Source organism: Siphateles boraxobius, unplaced genomic scaffold (genome assembly GCF_051911475.1).
Source record: "Siphateles boraxobius isolate OS27281-9 unplaced genomic scaffold, OSU_SipBor_1 55, whole genome shotgun sequence".
NCBI lineage: Eukaryota > Metazoa > Chordata > Actinopteri > Cypriniformes > Leuciscidae > Siphateles > Siphateles boraxobius.
This window is the reverse complement of record NW_027509181.1, coordinates 1,892,113-1,905,107: the sequence shown is the minus strand read 5'-3', so window position 1 is coordinate 1,905,107 and position 12,995 is coordinate 1,892,113. Positions and strand designations below refer to the sequence as shown.

General features: G+C 36.9%; 1 long non-coding RNA gene across 1 annotated transcript; it reads right to left on the bottom strand.

Moving 5' to 3' along the window:
* Nucleotides 1-11,455: 11,455 nt before the first annotated feature.
* On the bottom strand, nt 11,456-12,769 carry LOC143714554 (uncharacterized). The gene is made up of 3 exons (XR_013195534.1): nt 12,617-12,769; nt 11,639-11,707; nt 11,456-11,509 (listed from the first exon to the last, which is right to left on the bottom strand). It is a non-coding gene; the product is annotated as an uncharacterized LOC143714554 (long non-coding RNA).
* Between the last annotated feature and the right edge of the window lie 226 nt (nt 12,770-12,995).

Below are 12,995 nucleotides of genomic sequence, written 5' to 3'. Positions count from 1 at the left end.
ATTAGAAAGTTGTCTGGCTGGAGGAGAACAATACACATACCGATTTTTATTACTGTAGATAAAATTAATCCCTCCACTTTTGACAAAAGGTGGCGCTACTGAGCCCCTCACCACGCCCGTTTCTGAAACTTTGCACATGTCTACTGGCTAATAAATGTGATGTGTCTGTCGAGTTTCATGCAATTTCAAGTATGGTAAGAGTCTCAAAAGCATAAAAAAAGAATATTAAAGTTTGATGCGTTGCCACGACAACAGTATCTAAGATATCAAGAATCCATTCACAGGTCTACATCTACCGTGTGTTTACATTATAGTAGTGAAATTTGAAGCAAATCGGGTTAAAATAAGAGGGTGATTTCAAAGCATTTTGAAAGTGACACACTTCCTTCTGCCAGTTGGTGGCGCTATAACTTTGACTCACATCCATGTGATCGGCCTCTTACAACGAACACACTACTGAAGTTTCATCAAGATCAGTTAATGTATGAAGAAGTTATAACACACTTCCTGTTTCCATTATTCGCCATAATTTCGTTTCCTCGCCACGGCCAAACCGTTCGAGATATCAAAAATCCGCTGGCAATTTTTCATCCTCAATTGCTTGACTTCATGCACACCGAGTTTCGTGGTGATTGGACGAATTTCCTAGGAGAAGTGTTTCGAATTCCATTGCATGTGTTTCCAAACAAACCATAATAGCCGACTTCCTGTTGGGCTGGGGTAAAAAGTAAAAGTACAAAGGATATATAAACCGATGAGATCTATATGTGTACCGAGTTTCATATTATTACATGCAAGCGTGTTTGATTTATGGACCAAGTTTTCGGACCCCGTTCCAGGGGGCGCTGTCGAGCCCCCCTGCCACGCCCGGGTATCATCTTCAGCCCAGCCCTGATGGCCGCGGGTTCTGACCTGTGTGCAAAGTTTCAAGAGTTTTTGTGCAAGTTAAGAGCCCCAAAAGTGCCCGAATAGTCGTTAGAATAATAATAATAATAATAATAATAATCCTTAGGAAAACAATAGGGCCTTCGCCTTTTCAAGGCTTGGGCCCTAATAATAATAATCCTTAGGAAAACAATAGGGCCTTCGCCTTTTCAAGGCTTGGGCCCTAATAATAATAAAAAATATAGCTGCGAGCAGCGATTACGGGCCCAAGCCGGTGGCACCGCAACCCCGGTGCCTTTAGGGTTATTGTGCACGACGTGACACAATATCTGCTGGCTATCTGCCGAACGGCTCTGGTAGTTCCGCTTCAGCACTGATGATGTTGTAGAAATAGTTCGCTCTGGATTATTCGGGATTTTTTATTTTATACAGAAATAAGTTATTTATAATTCAGATGAGAATAAAGTTAGTGTTGATTAAAATGAAGGAAAACAAATATATTGATCTGAAATATAGCACATTCATTTTAAATTTATTTAGGTTCAATTACCAAACATACAATCTTAATTTAATTTAAAGCAAACAATACATTTAAAAGATATGGGTTGTATGCACTTTTTTTTTTAATAAAAAAAGATATATATCCAAAAAACAAGGCCTTAAAGGGTTAAACTCTTGTCACTGTCACACACACACACACACACACACACACACACACACACACTTTAGATGCAATATTGAATAAGCACTAGTCGCTAATGAATAAGTACTAGTACTTAATGGAATAGATACTAGTATCTAAAAAATAAGTACTAGTAGCATGAAAATAGAGACTAGTAGGTTAAAATGATTAAATGTTAAAACGGCTTGCCATATTGGCTCAGAGAGAGAGAGAGAGAGAGAAAATGACCATATTCAAACCAAAATATCTGACTTCCTCTTGGTCTGAGCTAATGACAGTTAATTAGAAAGTTGTCCGGCTTGATCTGAACAATATGCGTACAGAGTTTTATGATTGTAGGTAAAACTATAAAACTAACCCCCCCACTTTTGTCAAAAGGTGGCGCTACTGAGTCCCTGCACCCTGCCCGTTTCTGAAACTTTGCACATGTCTACTGGCTAATAAATGTGATCTGTCTGTCGAGTTTCATGCAATTTCAAGCAATTTCAGGCATGCTAAGAGTCTCAAAAGCATCCAAAAAGAATTTTAAAGTTTGATGCGTTGCCACGGCAACAGTATCAAAGATATCAATAATCCTTTCACAGGTCTACATCTGCCGTGTATTTACATTATACAGATGAAGTTTGAAGCAAATCGGGTTAAAATAAGAGGGTGATTTCAAAGCATTTTGAAAGTGACACACTTCCTGCTGCCAGTTGGTGGCGCTATAACTTTGACTCACAATAGTCACATCCATGTGATCGGCCTCTTACAGCGAACACACTGCTGAAGTTTCATTAAGATCAGCTAATGTATGCTGAAGTTATAACACACTTCCTGTTTCCATTATTCGCCATGAATTCGTTTCCTCGTCACGGCCAAACCGTTCGAGATATCAGAAATCCCCTGGCAATTTTTCATCCTCAATGTCTTGACATCATGCTGACCGAGTTTCGTTGCGATTGGTTGAATTCTCTAGGAGGAGTATATCGAATTCCAGGGGCATACGCTTCCAAACAAACCATAATAGCCGACTTCCTGTTGGGCTGGGGTAAAAAGTAAAAGCACAAAGGATATATAAACCGATGAGATCTATATGTGTACCGAGTTTCATATTACATGCAAGCGTGTTTGATTTATGGACCAAGTTTTCGGACCCCGTTCCAGGGGGCGCTGTCGAGCCCCCCTGCCACGCCCGGGTGCCACCTTCAGCCTGACCCTGATGGCCGCGGGTTCTGACCTGTGTGCAAAGTTTCAAGAGTTTTCGTGCACGTTAAGAGCCCCAAAAGTGCCCGAATAGTCGTTAAAATAATAATAATAATAATAATAAATATAGCTGCGAGTAGCGATTACGGGCCCAAGCCGGTGGCACCGCAACCCCGGTGCCTTTAGTTACCTAAAGGCACCGGGGTGGCGGTACCGCCGGCTTTGGCCCTTCATCGCTGCTCGCAGCTATATTTATATATATATATATATATATATATATATATATATATATATAAAAAGCCGGTGGCACCGCCACCCTGGTGCCTTTAGGGTTATTGTGCACGACGTGACACAAAATATCTGCTGGCTATCTGCCGAACGGTTCTGGTAGTTCCGCTTCAGCACTGATGATGTTGTAGAAATAGTGCGCTCTGGTTGGTCTGGATTATTCGGGATTTTTTATTTTATACAGAAATAAGTTATTTATAATTCAGATGAGAATAAAGTTAGTGTTGATTAAAATGAAGGAAAACAAATATATTGATCTGAAATATAGCACATTAATTTTAAATTTATTTAGGTTCAATTACCAAACATAAAATCTTAATTTAACTTAAAGCAAACAATACATTTAAAAGATATGGGTTGTATGCACTTTTTTTTAATAAAAAAAGATATATATCCAAAAAACAAGGCCTTAAAGGGTTAAACTCTTGTCACTGTAACAGACACAATCTCACACACACACACACACACACACACACACACACACACACACACACACACACACACACACACACACACGTCAAGTCACTTCCATTTTAGATGCAATATTGAATAAGCAGAAAATTCGGATTTTCTCCTCTGAAAATATAAATAAGCATAAAAATTGAATAAGCACTTTTAATATTCTAAACAGAATAAGCACTAGTCGCTAATGAATAAGTACTAGTACTTAATGGAATAGATACTAGTATCTAAAAAATAAGTACTAGTAGCATGAAAATAGAGACTAGTAGGTTAAAATGATAAAATGTTAAAACGGCTTGCCATATTGGCTCAGAGAGAGAGAGAGAGAAAATGACCTTTTAGATACTAGTACCTATTAATAGATACTAGTATTTATTCAATAAATACTAGTACTAAGTCATTAGATACTAGTACCTATTAAATAGATACCAGTACTTATTCATTAGCTACTAATACGTATTCAAAAGAATATCTAAAGAATAAGCACTAGTATCTAAAGAATAGGCACTAGTACTAAAGAATAAGCACTAGTCGCTAATGAATAAGTACTAGTACTTAATGGAATAGATACTAGTATCTAAAAAATAAGTACTAGAAGCATGAAAATAGAGACTAGTAGGTTAAAATGATTAAATGTTAAAATGGCTTGCCATATTGGCTCAGAGAGAGAGAGAGAGAGAAAATGACCATATTCAAACCAAAATATCTGACTTCCTCTTGGTCTGAGCTAATGACAGTTAATTAGAAAGTTGTCCGGCTTGATCTGAACAATATGCGTACCGAGTTTTATGATTGTAGGTAAAACTATAAAACTAACCCCCCCACTTTTGTCAAAAGGTGGCGCTACTGAGTCCCTGCACCACGCCCGTTTCTGAAACTTTGCACATGTCTACTGGCTAATAAATGTGATCTGTCTGTCGAGTTTCATGCAATTTCAAGCAATTTCAGGCATGCTAAGAGTCTCAAAAGCATCCAAAAAGAATTTTAAAGTTTGATGCGTTGCCACGGCAACAGTATCAAAGATATCAATAATCCTTTCACAGGTCTACATCTGCCGTGTATTTGCATTATACAGATGAAGTTTGAAGCAAATCGGGTTAAAATAAGAGGGTGATTTCAAAGCATTTTGAAAGTGACACACTTCCTGCTGCCAGTTGGTGGCGCTATAACTTTGACTCACAATAGTCACATCCATGTGATCGGCCTCTTACAACGAACACACTGCTGAAGTTTCATTAAGATCAGCTAATGTATGCTGAAGTTATAACACACTTCCTGTTTCACGTTTCTCGCCATAAATTCGTTTCCTCGCCACGGCCAAACCGTTCGAGATATCAAAAATCCCCTGGCAATTTTTCATCCTCAATGTCTTGACTTCATGCTGACCGAGTTTCGTGGCATTTCTTTGAATTCTCTAGGAGAAGTACTTTAAATTCCATTGCATGCGTTTTACAAACAAACCTAAATAGCCGACTTCCTGTTGGGCTGGGGTAAAAAGTAAGAGAATGAAGTATATATGAACCGATGAGATCTATATGTGTACCGAGTTTCATATTATTACATGCAAGCGTGTTTGATTTATGGACCAAGTTTTCAGACCCCGTTCCAGGGGGCTCTGTCGAGCCCCCCTGCCACGCCGGGTACCATCTTCAGCCCGGCCCTGATGGCCGCGGGTTCTGACCCGTGTGCAAAGTTTCAAGAGTTTGAGCACGTTAAGAGCCCCAAAAGTGCCCGAATAGTCGTTAGAATAATAATAATAATAATAATAATAATCCTTAGGAAAACAATAGGGCCTTCGCCTTTTCAAGGCTTGGGCCCTAATAATAATCCTTAGGAAAACAATAGGGCCTTCGCCTTTTCAAGGCTTGGGCCCTAATAATAATCCTTAGGAAAACAATAGGGCCTTCGCCTTTTCAAGGCTTGGGCCCTAATTATCTCAGTTTTTATTATGTGTGTTTAATGAAGCTATAGAACGTGGTGAGTTACCTCCATCATTATGTCAGGGATTGATTAGCTTGATACCAAAAGCCAATAAGGACTCTACTCTAATCGATAATTGGAGACCAATTACATTACTTAATAATGATGTTAAGGTGTTTGCTATTATTTTTGCAGAAAGATTAAAAAAATGCTTAGAACAAATTATAGATGATTGCCAAACAGGATTCATGAAGGGCAGACATATAAGTAATAATATTCGTTTGGTCCTAGATCTAATTGATTATAATGAGTATATTGAGAATGAAAGTTTTATATTTTTTGTAGATTTCTATAAAGCATTTGACACCGTCAACCACAATTTTATGTTTGAGACTTTAGATTTTTTTGGCTTTGGTAACTTTTTTAAAAGGGCCATTGGTACTTTATATAATGGGTGTAATAGCTCAGTGAAACTTGCTAATGGCACTACCCCCAGATTTCTTTTAGAAAGAGGCATAAGGCAGGGATGCCCAATATCACCTTTTTTGTTTTTACTTGTAACTCAGACATTGACTCTTTACATTAAAAACTATAACTTTCACGGCATCAGGATTTTAGAAAGAGAAATAAAGTGCTGCCAATTAGCAGATGATACAACTATATTTATTCGAGATTCATTAGAAATTAAAAGAGTGATTGATTGTTTGAATAGCTTTTCATTGGTCTCAGGGCTAAAATTAAATTTAAACAAATGCGAGTTGTTCCCCCTGAAAAATAGTGAATTTCTTGATATTAATGGCATCCCTGTAAAAAAGGTTATTACTTATTTAGGAATCAAAATATGTAAAGACGAGAAGGAAAGGGGCCAGCTTAATTTTCAATCTGTTGTTAAAAGAGTTAAAAATAGATTTAATTTATGGTTAATGAGAGCTTTGTCATTAAATGGTAGAATTCTTTTATCCAAAACTGAATGTTTATCTCGTCTACTCTATCCTGCTATTTCACTAGAAGTCCCAAATAGCATCATTAAAGAAGTTGATAAAAACCTTTTCAATTTCATTTAGAGAAATAGATCTCATTACATAAAAAAAGATACCTTAACTAATTCGTTTGGTGATGGAGGTCTAAATGTGCTTGACTTCAGCACCTCAAATTCAATTTTAAAAAATAGATGGAACAAGCATTACTTTCAATACAAAAATAAAATCTGGTATTTAATTCCTAATCTAATTTTTGAAAAGATGGGTGGGTTAGCTTTTCTGTTGCAATGCGACTTTGAAATCAGTAAGATTCCCATTAAATTAAGTAACTTTCACAGGCAGGTGCTTCTCTCATGGATGCTTATCTATAAACACAATTTTTCTCAAAACAAATGTATAATTTGGAATAACAGGTATATAACGTTTAAGCATAAAACTTTGTTTTTTCAAAAATGGGTTGATAATGGCATCATTTTTGTCAAAGAGTTATTTAATGAAAATGGGCACCTGTATACCTATGTAGAATTTCTTCAAAGGTATAATATTGCACTAACCCCAAAAGAATATTGTATAGTGTTCGATGCTATACCATCAGGTTTAAAGTGTCTGTTTAAAGGAAATGTGAATAAGGAGACTGTGAGTCTTAGACCTGATGTTGTAATTAATGGAGTTACTATTACTGATAGAAAATGGAATAATTACTTTATTAGGAAGTTACTTACTGAATACAGCCCAATATCTTCTAAAACATACTGGCATATGGGGTGGTGATGGCGCAGTGGATAAGACACATGCCTTTGGTGTGGGAGACCCGGGTTCAAATCCACTGTGAGACACCAATGTGTCCCTGAGCAAGACACTTTACCTCTAGTTGCTCCAGAGGCGTGCGACCTCTGACATATATAGCAATTGTAAGTCGCTTTGGATAAAAGCGTCAGCTAAATGAATAAATGTAAATGGTATTCTAAAGTTGATTGCATTGACTGGAAATATGCATGGTTGCTGCCAAAAAAATATTGCATAACAAATAAGGTGAGAGAAGTACATTTTAAAATACTTCATCTGGTGTACCCAGTAAAAACTCTTTTTCTAAGATTTCGTACTGATGTAGATGTTATATGTGATTTCTGTGGGACAGAGAAAGAAAATGTTGTCCACTTATTTTTTAATTGCATTTATAGCAAAATGTTTTGGGTGGATATGGAATGTTTTCTTTGTAAATGGTTAGGAATGAAAGTTTTATTTTCTGAAAAAGATGTCTTTTTTATTTTAATAGACAAAGTTTACCACCAAATGTGGCCTTTGTTGTTAATCTCTGTTTGATTATGGGGAAATATCATATACACAAACAAAAATGGGCTAAAGGAAAACCCAATTTTTTTTTATTTCAGATAGAAATGAAAAGTTATTGTGAGTTACTACTTGGGTTCAAAAACAGTAAAGCCATACGTACTAGGTCTTTATGTGAAGCTTTTATGTTATTTATTTCATGATCTCATACCTGTCTTTTTTTTAATTTATTTTTTTCATTATTTGTATTATTATTTTTAAATTACTTTATATTTTCTTTCTATTTGCTGTAATGTATCCACAGTATTCCTGCGCCCCATGACGCTTTGCGCGAATTATGGGTGTAACTTCCGTTAAGCTGTAACAGATTCTCTATGGGGTTCAGGTCAGGAGAGTTGGCAGGCCAATTGAACACAGTAATACCATGGTCAGTAAACCATTTACCAGTGGTTTTACTAGCTCTGGACGCAATAATATATTTTTAAACCGTGTACGATGACATTACATTATTCTACTTACCCTTCAACCATTGAAAATTAAAATGACATTTTCAAAGTGTAAAAGCGTAAACAAGGTATTTTCAACAGACCATGAATAATCTATGAAAAAGTATCTTTCCACAGCAAAATCGGCGGTAATCTGTATTATGTAACATACGTTGCCTTAATAATAAAAAAAATGTTTTACTTCAGCATTGCGTGATACTATTTTAAAGTGATTTCATTCATTTTGACAGATAATAAATTGTAAATTTACCTGTGAAACCAAACCTGGAAAGAGACGTGCAGGATTTGGGGAGTATTCCAGTATATGTTGACCTTTATCATACTATTACAGCGAAATTCAAAAGTAAAAAAGAAAATAATCATGAGGAAAAGAATGCAGAGCTCTTACTATAGATATTCTTGTTATAACATGTCACGTTAAAATACCAAGTGTTACGTTATTCTGATGTTATTCTTAGATAAAACATGAAAGAAAACTGATAGCTCATTAAGTCAAACTGACGGATCAGCTTTATTTGTAGGGCAACCTTATGATTTGAAATGATTCGTTTCAGTCTTTTTGAATGGCAGTTCCCCAAACCGGAAGTGCCACCCATAATTCAAAACGCAGTAAGCTCGTCAGGAATAAGGTGGATAAATATTCAATAAAAAATAAATAAAAAAAGTTGGTCGTGTGGTAATTGTCCCGCCCCTCCTCCACTGTGATTGGACGGCTGTGTAAAAAGTGACAGTGATGAGCCCAGTTCTTTTACCCAAAGTTGAACATTTTTCAACTCTCGGCGACCAGTAAAAAACGCCGGGCGCTCAGCGCTTGAGCGTTAAATACACGCTCAGCGCCTCGTTACGCTCATGGCGTTTAAAAAACGCGGCGCTCCCATTGAAAACAATTGGAATTTTACGCCAGCTGCGTGAAAATACGCTTTGGTGGACACGTGGCCTAAGAATGGTTGTATTGATGCTGGAGTGGACATTAACTACCGGTGTGTGCCTGTGCCGCGCTTGCGTGTGTGTGTGTGTGAGAGAGAGAGAGAGAGAGAGAGAGAGAGAGAGAGAGAGAGAGAGAGAGAGAGAGAGAGAGAGAGAGAGAGAGAGAGAGAGAGAGAGAGAGAGAGAGAGAGAGAGAGAGAGAGAGAGAGAGAGAGAGAGAGAGAGAGAGAGAGAGAGAGAGAGAGAGAGAGAGAGAGAGAGAGAGAGAGAGAGAGAGAGAACACGGTATACATTCTGATTTGTACATTTCTTGTTATGCTGCGTTTGTGCGTAACGTTTACTGTTATTACGTATTATTAGCCTAAACAATAAATCAGGTAATCTGGCTTTCATAACTCAGTGCCTAGCCTCTTTAAGACATCACCGCACGTCACTGCTTCATACATCTCCAAGACATCTGATTTATGTAGCCCAGACATCGTTTAAACATATAATTCCTTCCATTAACAAAATTAATTCCCATAAAACGCAGCCGCTACAAATTTTCACGCTGTACGAGAACAAACGCAACTTCAGCAGGCGTGTACCACGTTAAACACTGCAAACAAAACAATGTTTCCTAGCAACGGCAAACCGGGCTAAAATCTAATGAGAAAACATAACACTTACAATCTGCTGTCCTCTTCTGTTACTCGACTGCTTTTTCTAAAAAGTACTTGCAAACACGGTAAATGTGTACTTTTACCTGGCTTTGGACAATACTCTTCCTGCGTGAGTCGCAGTAAACCATGTGCTGGGTGGAGAAGACGTGGAAAAATTAGCTTGAGGTATGTATAAAACAATCTGCTCACCTTCTACAGGTACATTTTAAGTAATATTTTAGCACGGGTGTCCAAACTCGGTCCTGGAGGGCCACTGTCCTGCAGAGTTTAGCTCCAACCCCAATTAAACACACCTGAAACAGCTAATCAAGGTCTTGATTAGCTGTTGAAGGTCATTAGGCATGCTAAAAACTTACAAGCAGGTGTGTTGAGGCAAGTTGGAACTAAACTCTGCAGGACAGTGGCCCTCCAGGACCGAGTTTGGACACCCCTGATATAGAGGGACCTCTTCTGTACTTTTATTTGTATCCGTCAAAAGTTTGGAATAATTCTTATTTTGTAATGTTTTTGAAAGTCTGTTCATTGACTTGATTCAAAAACATAGTAAAACAGTAATATCCTGATATTATTTATAAGAACTGTTTTCTATTTTGAAAAGCAATTCCTGCTTTGCAAAGCTGAATTTTCAGCAGCACTTGATCCTTCAGAAATTATTATAATATGCTGATTTGCTGCTCAATAAACCTTTCTGATTATTATCAATGTTGAAAACAGTTGTGCTGCTTCATAGTTTTGTGGAAACTGTGATAAACTACCATTCAAAAGTTTAGGGTAACCATTTTAATCAGCAATGTTAAAAAATGACAAACACATTTCATTACGTTTATTTCAAATACATTTTGTTCATTTGAACTTTCATTTGAACTTTCTGTTCATTAAATAATGAACTGTTCATCAAATAATCCTAAAAACAGGATAAATGTTTCCTCAAAAATATGAAGCAGCAAAAACTATTTTAACATTGATAATAATAAGAACCATTATCAATAATTGAGCACCAAAAATAATGGCTATTAACCAATGAGAAAAACAGAATATTACACTGCTGGAAATTTTGTTTTGATCAGAAAAAAAATACATTTGACAATATATTAAAATGGAAAGGTTTAATCATATTTAACTGTTACTGTTTTCACTGTATTTCTGATCAAATAAATTGCAGCCTTGCTGAGCAGAAGAAACTTCTTTAATTTTTTTTAAAAACTTTTTTATTTATTTTTTACAAAATCTTGATAATTTCAGACTTTTGACAAGCGTGTAAACATGCACAGTACATTTCATTAGTAGTTGTAGGTTGAAAATTAAGTTGATTCTTACCATTCTCTGCATAAACCCCCTGTCAACTAAACTTTGTTCCAGCCGGTCTAGGTCTTCAATAGATGCGAGTGGAAAGACGTCACCCTCTTCGTCATTCTGCATCTGCGGTAGAATGCGCCTGTTTCCCACTAGAGATTGGACAAGTGAAGTCAGGTGGTTGATCTTCATGTCCATTTTTTCTAGTGTTTCCAGAATTGCCCTAGCTGCAATACAGAAGATCATTTAAATCATTAAATGACTTACGTGGTACAATACTCAAGACTGGATTTTGGTAAAAACTTAAATGCTGCTGCTGATTTTCATAACAGCATAAAACAATATATGTAAAAATATAATTTGTAGGAAACATACTCTCCTCTCTTCCTTGGTGGTTCCCTGAAGGTCTCAGTACAGAAAAGGTTTGCACTATTGTTTGAACAGAAAATGTAATTATATGTATGTATGTTTGTATGTATGTATGTATATATATATTAGATTGTCTTTAAATGTTGTGAATGTGTTTGATTTCCTCATGTCTAATGAATGCCCTTGTACCTTGTGTGTTTGGTGGATCAACACCCCAGCCGGCTCCATGATGCTCTGCCTGAGAGACGCCCACTGGAGCTGAGGAAGGTGGAGTAGGTAAGATTCACTTGTTACCAACACAAGTTAACACACACTAAAATATAAAACCGAAAAGCATAAAACTGATTTTTGTTCACTTCTTATAAGAACAGTATGGTTAATTTATTCATTATTACACTGGCATTACCAACAATCTCCAATCAGTACATCAGTGCTCTTTTGAGTACAGTTCTAATATGTCCAAATTTGAGTGTGACTATTTCTGGCACCCCCTGCAGCCTGAGTCTGCTGCAGAAGTCACTTGATTCTGTCAAATCCGTTTGAAACTAGTATAATGTTTATACTTTTGCCTGGCTCCTCACTGCTGACTGCGCAAGCACCTCCCAAAATGGATGAGGCTTTTCTACTTGACATGCTCTCTATTGTACAAATCATTGAAATGACAGGGGGTGACTAGGAGTAGTTGCTCTCCAAAATAGGGATACATTGATATGAAAATTTTGTCCGAAACCGATAACCATTAATTCTTTATATCTGAAAGCCTAGAACGATATATTGAACGATAAATCTAAATCCAATTTTTGATATACTTAGAGAGCCTAATTACAAAAAAATGCTCTTCATTAAAAGCTTTGTCCCAAACACAACATAAATCAAACATATACAGTACAGAAGCTTAGTTTGAACCAGTGTAAGATTCCTTCAAGATAATTTTACACTCATATGGCCAACAAAAAATTGACAACACTTTAGAAATCCAATCGGTTATCCAGATACAGTGGCCACTTAATGTGAACAAATGTAAATGTGCCATGTCCTGATTGGCTAATGATCCAATCTGCTTGATCGGATCACTGTGAAAGCATGTTAATGCCAAGTGTAAATGCATCCTGTGTCTGACACTGGTAGGTTTTTTTTTTTTTTTTTTTTCATTATTTCTTATCTTACTCTGTGATCTTCCTTGGTGGTCACAATCACCCAAGGGTCTCAGGACAGAGAATGTGTGCTCTATGGAGTGGAAAAGATCATGAACAGTTTTAGATTTTGTGCTGTGCTGTGAATAAGATTTTTTTCTCCCTTTTCTATTGTAATTTATGCTCTTTTACCTAGTGTGTTCGGTGGATCAACACTCCAGCTGTCTCTGTAATGCTCTGCCTCAGACACACACACTGGAGCTGAGAAAGGTGGAGTGGGTAGGTTGCACTTGTAACGTGTAATTGCGACAGGGCATTACCCCATAGCTTACAAACTTAAAAAAGCATTTTCATTTGAGCATACCCAACAGCCAGATACAACTAATAATGTACCTTGAAAGCTGGGGAGACTC